General features: G+C 38.2%; 1 long non-coding RNA gene across 1 annotated transcript; it reads left to right on the top strand.

Moving 5' to 3' along the window:
- The first annotated feature begins 4,911 nt into the window (after positions 1-4,911).
- LOC131633394 (uncharacterized) lies at positions 4,912-7,522 on the top strand. The gene is made up of 3 exons (XR_009293316.1): positions 4,912-5,360; positions 5,448-5,785; positions 6,391-7,522. It is a non-coding gene; the product is annotated as an uncharacterized LOC131633394 (long non-coding RNA).
- The last annotated feature ends 389 nt before the right edge of the window (positions 7,523-7,911 follow it).

Below are 7,911 nucleotides of genomic sequence, written 5' to 3'. Positions count from 1 at the left end.
AAGAAACTACTACGCCTTAGGCTCAAATGGGTTGACGAGGGTTTCACTCCCTTATAACACCGGTGTTTGGGAATTGAAATAATGCCTGTACATCGTCAGCAGGATCTTTGTTCCAAAAGCATATAGTTAGTGATTCATGTGTTTTTTGATTTTCATCATTCTCCTTTTTTAGTTGCTTAAGACAAATGAGTTGAATATCAATGAACATAATGACAAAGATGAAATGATTTGAGAAAAACATGTATATTGCATTATTTTTATTTATTCAAACAGAATGGGTTTCTTACAATGAGAAGTACTTGATAACAACAAAAGCAATACAATTGAAAATACTAAAGAAATCTATACAATGGCAAGCTTGGCCTTATTCTAATGCAAATGAAATGTTCTCTGACAAACATAAAGTCTTCATGGTCCACTGGTGGAAGCTCCATTGTGAGGTGGCATGGGATTATTGATCACATTAGGTGCCACAGGTGCAAACTCAATCTCTTTTGCATCAAGCAGATCCTGAACTTTGTCTTTGAGAACTCTGCATTCTTCAGTGGTGTGACCAGATCCTCCTGAGTGGAATTCACACTTAGCATTAATCTTGTAGTTTGGAGGGAGGGGGTCAGGAGGAGGCCTAGCTTCCGCTAATTGAATCAGTTTGCGGTCAAGCAAGGCAGCGAGAACTTGGCTATAAGTCATTGGTACACGATCATACACCCTTTTTGGCCTATTCTGCCTCTGTTGACCTTGTCTTTGTTGATAACCTTGTTGTTGGAAACCTTGTTGTTGTTGTTGGACATATTGTTGGTAAGGAACCCAAGGTTGTTGACCAACAGGTGCCACATAAGCTTGAGGAGCGGTGGCGTTCACTTGATAGCAAGGAGCTTGATCTTGAGTAGAAACAGCACTAGTCTCGCCTTCTTTCTTCTTGATGAAATTACCCTGAGGCTTCTTGTACCCATATTGATTTGCAGCAGCAGCATTGGTGGGATTCTGGATCTTACCAATTTTCAAGCCATTCTCAATTCTTTCACCAATCCTGACTAGATCGGAGAAACCAGAAGAAACACTACCCACCATTCTTTCATAGTAATGCCCTTGAAGAGTGTTCATGAACACATCAACCAGTTCGGATTCAGAAAGTGGTGGATTAACCTGAGCAGCCATTTCTCTCCACCTTTGGGCATATTCTTTGAATGTCTCATTGGTCCTTTGCACCTGATTCTGTAGTTGCAACCTAGTCGGCGCCATGTCAATGTTGTATTGATATTGCTTGAGAAAGGCATCAGACAAATCCTTCCAAGATCGGATCCTATTACGCTCCAGGTTCATATACCAGTTCAAAGATGCCCCAGACAAGCTATCTTGAAAGCAATGGATGAGCAATGAGTCATTGTGGATGTGAGAAGCCATCTTACGACAGTACATGATGATATGGCTCTTTGGACAACTTAAACCCTTGTACTTCTGAAAGTCAGGAGTCTTGAACTTGGGCGGAATAACCAGATTAGGAACTAGGCACATCTCTTCAGCATCCATTCCATAGGCACTAAAACCTTCAATAGCTCGAATCCTTTCCTCAAGAATTTGATACTTCTCAGCAGATTTCTCAACGGGTTGAGCTCTTTCAGCATTTGGTATTGGATGCATTTCTGGATTGGCAAATTGAGGACCACAGAAAGCAGGATAAGGAATCTCTGTATGAGGAGGTGGAGTAGGAAATGGGAAAACAGGCCCAGTCATAGTTGGCACTCCAGAAGTTATGGGCATGGATCCTCCTTGGTTTAAAGCTCCAAGAGTATCAGCAGTCATGAAGCTAAATGGCATTCCAAGAGTAGCATTAGTCCTTGGTTGGAACTCAGGTGGGTTAGTAGAAGGTGGAATGACATCAGGTTGACTAGCAACAGCTTGATTAGCACCAGCAGGAATCTCTTGTGCAACTGGAATCCTTTCATTTCTCAAAGCTTGGAGGGCTTCTAAAATAGCATCAACCTTGCCTTTCATTTGGTCCATCTCCTCTCGAATAGCAGCTTGATCTTGTTCATAATTCTCCATGATTCTTCTTCTGTGAGCTCTTGTCAGATATCGGTGTGGAGGAATCGTCTTGACTGATCTGATGGAGAGGAAGAGTGGTAAGAGTCTTGGTAACCATGGATGCATATGCATGAATGCAGAATGTTAATGATGATGCAAATGTATCATAAATCAGGATCAAGGATCAAGGCCTCTTGTGATAATAACTTCTCATGGTCAATAAGATATGGTCGAATCCTCTAGATTCAGAGGTTCGATGTTGCATTCTTGATAACTAGGCGGTGCATAAGTCAAAGATGGTCGAACCCTCCAGATTCAGAGGTTCGACGTTGATTGATTCTGATAGATAACTGATGTAGAACTTCTGTATAAGTCAAAGATGGTCGAATCCTCCAGATTCAGAGGTTCGACGTTGATTCAGGATAGATAACCTTTGCATAAGTCAAATAAGGTCGAACCTTCCAGATTCAAAGGTTTGACGTTGATTATGATAGATAGTATGAATGGGCATAGGGTGGGATGGAGGCATGTTTTCCTGCAAAACAAAATTTCCCAACCCCTCTCAAAGGTGTGATCTAGTACAAGGTAGGTCAAAAGGTCTCCAGCGTTAACAGTTCTCCTGAGACACCATCATTGTTGCAAATACATGCCAACAATGGTATCCCATTTGAACCTCAACTGGTCGTGGGTCTCATGATCGCAATCAACAGAACCTGACATTCTATTGGCGTCATGACTATCCACTCTGTCCTAGGTAGCCTAAGTAACACTCTGGCCTGGGTATTGGGCCTTTTACCTCAAATCAGAAACATCCCATCCCAACAGACAGCAGAATAATAATCATAGTATATGAAAATAAAATGCGATGCATAAAGAAATAAAGCAATAAAGCAATAAAGTAATAAAGCAATAAAGCAATAAATAAACACCCAAAGAAAAGAAAACAAACACAAGCTAGGATCGACTCGCTAAGAATGGACCAGCACAGGTCTATCACATCCCCAGCAGAGTCGCCAGCTGTCGCACGCTCGCGAAAATCAGACAGAGTCGCCACCAATATATTTATCCCAAAGAGGGAAAGGAATATCAGGAAACCTAAGATGAATAAGAACGAGGTCTTTCGACCAGAGATAGGGTACGGGAGTCGGTTACGCGAGGGGAAGGTACTAGCACCCCTCACGCCCATCGTACTCGATGGTATCCACCTATGTTTGTTGCTATCTAAAGGGTGTATAAATCTAAAGCTTAATTACTAAGGGAATGCATGCAAATGAAAGAAAGGAAACACGGGGAAAATAAGGTTTATAAATAGTTGTGCTCGTTCAAGCCCCGCGACTTGATGCCTACGTATCCCTTTCGGGAATCAGAGCGCCGTAGTTCGGCTCTTTAGTTTTTGTTTGTTTTTGTGTTTTTTAGTTGAACAGTTACATTCGCACTCCGCTGCTCGACCTCTGGAGTCTTAAGCTGGGAATGGAGCGGAAATAACGTGTCCGATTAGGAGAAAGAATGCCCTGAAGGCAAGAGGAGGAATGCCTCGGAGGCAAGAGAGAGAAGAGAGAAGATTGGTTTGTGTCTTTTAGATGTAATTCCATGATGAACAAAACCCAATACAAGGCTTCGCATCACTTCCTTACTTTGTTTAGGTCTGAGCCTTTATTAAGTGTTTTAGATGTTTTTGGTTGAGTGTTTTTTAAGGGAATTTACTTTGCGATTCGAATCACATAAAAATGTATAATGATTGAGAAGCAGATTAGGGAATGAATCCCACTCACTTCTATCCCATTATGTAATGTTCAAGAAACAGATTAGGGAATGAATCCCACTCATTTCTCTACATGGATAGAGAAACAGATTAGGGAATGAATCCCACTCATTTCTCTAATAATCGAGAAACAGATTAGGGAATGAATCCCACTCATTTCTCTTTGTAGTGATCGAGAAACAGATTAGGGAATGGATCCCATTCATTTCTCTCTCACTAAGTGTTCGAGAAACAGATTAGGGAATAAATCCCACTCGTTTCTCTCCCACTTTTAATGTGATTCGCCTCTTCCTTTGTTAAGTGTTTTAAAGTTGAAAAGGAAAATAAACAAAACTAGCCTAAGATGAAAACTAGCCTAATATGATGGGAACCTCTAATTCCTAAAGTTGTCATGGTTTCTACCTAATGGTTAGGAGCAAAAAGAGACATGAGAATATAAGCATAAGCGGAGATCGAAATTACAAGTAAAAATACAAGTAAATAACAATACAAGAATTAGTGTAAAATGGCTAACATAAACACTTGAAAATATGGTACAAGACATGAAAGTGAACAATGCAAAATAGTACAAAAATCGAATTTAAAATACTATTATTTTTATGGTTTTTATGAAGGAAATTGAATTACAAGTCAAGTAAAAGACTAAAACAAAATAGCCTAAAACTACTATTTTTAGTGATTATTTTTATGTCAAAAAGATTGCCTAAAATTCCAACAAAATTAACGATTTTTATTGTTTTTTAGAACTTAGAAAATATTGGAAAAACTAAAGAAAATCTCTTAATTCTAATTAGAAAATAATATGAAACAAGGGGGTGAAGACTGGAAACAGGGGTGTGGTTGGTACAGGGAGCAGGCCCATCCAGATGGAGGCCCAGAGGCGCTTTTTGTTCAGTATCTTTTTTGGCCAAAAATGGTATGGGCCTCAGGGGGTGAATCAGAATTTCGGCCCAAGAGTTATGTTGATTCAGATTTCATTATTCACAGATTTTATTATCGATTCAATTATTGTTAACTAAGTCTATACTTATGTTACATTAATACGTTAATTAGCAAGATTAGATGTTATCAGATTAATACCAGACTTTATGTAAAATATAATCAAGCAATAAAATAAAAAAAAAGGAATTTAGGGTTACTTGTGGCTATCAGACTTGCAAACTCATCTTCTCTTTCTCTCTCACGAACACGACGGCGGCCGGAGCATTTCACTATCTCCGTCGAGCAACTTGCAGCGGTCAGAGAAATCCGATTCGGCTCCATCTTGATCTCCCTCGATTCTGCTCGCGATATCCTCTTCTTCTTCTTTTTTTTTTTTTGATTCCTTCTTCTGAGTTGTTGATGGCGCTGCGTCTTTGTTGTTGTCGATAGGGTTGAAGAATGATTCGGTGATGACGGTACTACTGAAGGTCGTCAAAGGAGATTGATGACGTTGCAATTGCGAATTCGTGGAGATTGCGGTGATATCATGGATGATTGAGGGTTCCAGAATGAAGTTAAAGTGATGATATGCGTTGGAGATGAAGATTGAAGATGATGCGAAATAAACGCAAAGGATGAAACAACTCTTCAGGTGAGTATTTGATTCTTCTATCAATTTCTGTATTCGACACCTCTTCTTTTTCTTTCTGAAATTCTGTGAATCGTTGTTGTTGAATAGGAGAGTCTTGAGATTGATGATTGGTGAAGAGGTTGATTGTATGGTGAATTGTGAAAGATGGTGATGAATGTTCAAGTGAAGAATGGAAGAAGGCGAGGGTGATGATGAATGAATGAAGGTTGAGAAGAAGATGAAGAATGTTGAAGAGTGAAGCAAAGAAGTGGTGGAGGATTGGTGTTGATTGATGAAGATGATGAGAGGCTCAAGGTGAGAAAAATGGGAGAGAGTGAAGGTGAGTTTGAAGAATGAATAGAAAAATGGTGGAGAGCTGAGAAATGAAGAATGGTTCTGTTATATAGATAGGAGGTTGTGAGCAATCAGTTGGAGGTTCAGCTCAGGTTAGTTATTTCTGTTTTGAGTTTGTTGGATGTTAGTTATAGAAGTTTGGAAAAATCGGTTAGAATTAGTTAGAAACAGTTAGGTTGTTAGGATAGGTTAGTTGCAAGTTTGAAAATTCTGTTAGAAGTTTGTAGGACAGGTTTATTGGTTGTGAAATATGTTAGCCTTTGCTTGAAAAAGTCAGTTTACCAAACTGTTAAATGGTTACAAAGTTGGTTAGAAATTAAAGAAAATGTTAGTTACGAATGGGAATTAAGTTCTGTTAAAGTTAGTTAGGGAATTCTGTTCAAACTGAAACTGAGTTAGCAAATGGCTTAAAACCGAAAGAGTCAATTGGTAGGATGTTTAACTGGGTTGGTTATGGTTTAAAGGTTGCATAGAATTGAATCAATGGCATGATTTGAAGTGTGTTACTTGCTGAATTTTGAGGATCAATTTGTTTTAAAATCTGAATATGGATGTTGGCTGTTGGTAGTTAGGGATGAACCTGACTTTTGCGTTTGTGGTTGATTTGATCTGAACTTGTTGTTGTATATGCAGGCAGTACATGACATAGATTATTCACTTGGATTAATATAAATCTGCCATTGTTTTATTCTGACAGGTTTGAACAGGTGCGGAGCGTTGAATGATAGAATGCGGGTGTTCGAAATGGCTACATGATACAAGTGGTGGGGGTCAAAGATGAAGAGCAATTGAAGATTAATACAGGGAATAGATTTAGGACAATGGTGTAGGAACTGTTTTGGTTTTGCTATCACTATGGTCAGCTGCACCCTGTTAATAATTAGGAAAATTGTTGGCTGCTGCAAGTTTGAGTGTGTATTATATGGTATGTAACTCGTGTTTGATATTGTGAATGAAATGCACTAGACAGTGTATGGAGCATAATGCAGTTGATTATGTAATGAAAGTTGAAACTGTATTGATGCACCATGTGATGTAACTCAGTCAGGTCTTGAAAATATGATTACACTTGATAATAGGATTTGTGTAGTTTGACTTTAAAATGTAACACCATCAGTTTGAATGAATCTTGTGCCCCTTTGAAATTGGTCTTGAATTTGTAATAGCTTGAATGTAATAGTTCTTGTATAGATCATGACTTTCTTGGAAATGAGATATTGGCTTTGTGGCTTGTAACTCGAATTGTAGGTAGATCCATATAAATTGCATTTTTTTATTAACAAGAGTCGGGTTTTAATGCCGCGGTCAAGCTCACGTCCATAGATAATTAGATTCACGAATTTGATTGGACAACCGTGAATCAAGTAGCTTTGATAAAGAAATTTGAATCAATGCCCCAAATTCAACTTTAAATCAGCAGGATCTCAATTTTTCAAATCAGGTTAACTTGCTTGATAAGCAACATATGATTGAAAGAATAATTATCGATTCCATAGCAATACTTTGAAGAATCTTTGGAGATGAATCAAACTTGAAGTATAGAAATAATGAAAACCTAAAGTCCATCCTCCAAATGAACTCCAAGCCCACCTGAGTGATGATCCGAGAACTTTATCCTTCCACGAGATACGCACTTAATGTCTTTTTCTTAGAGATCTTGATGAAAATGCTTATTGTAGCTTGATAACCTTAAATGAAGAGGAGAGTCTCAAAATCATAAAGAAGCCCTTATTACTAAGATCCTTGATCCCAATGCCAAGTTATTAAATAAATGAATGTATGATGATGCAATGACCTGATGGAGAATATGCAAATGGAGGCAACACTTAAGCCGATTAGAAAAAAATCAGATGGGCAAATTTTGGGGTGCAACAGCATCCATATCTTTTAAATATATTTGAAATGAGATTATACCTCATTTTATGACAATTCTGCACGGTTTAATGCAATTATACTGAAAAACCTCATCAATTTTTTTTTGTCAAAAAAAAATGCAATTATACTGAATTATTATGTAAAAATGTGGGGAAAAATGCATGCCTACCTACCACATTTTCACGTGAACGCAAAGTTTAATTTTCATGTGAAAAATATATAGGCCACGCCTCATTGTATGTCATACATTGGTGCAGTAACCATGTCATAAAAAAGGGAAAAATATCTAAAGATTTTGTGGTTGAGAATTTTTATCAAATTCATTCCATAAGTGTGGGTGAAC

Source organism: Vicia villosa, unplaced genomic scaffold, assembly GCF_029867415.1.
Source record: "Vicia villosa cultivar HV-30 ecotype Madison, WI unplaced genomic scaffold, Vvil1.0 ctg.001122F_1_1, whole genome shotgun sequence".
NCBI lineage: Eukaryota > Viridiplantae > Streptophyta > Magnoliopsida > Fabales > Fabaceae > Vicia > Vicia villosa.
This window is presented reverse-complemented; position numbering and strand designations above follow the sequence as displayed.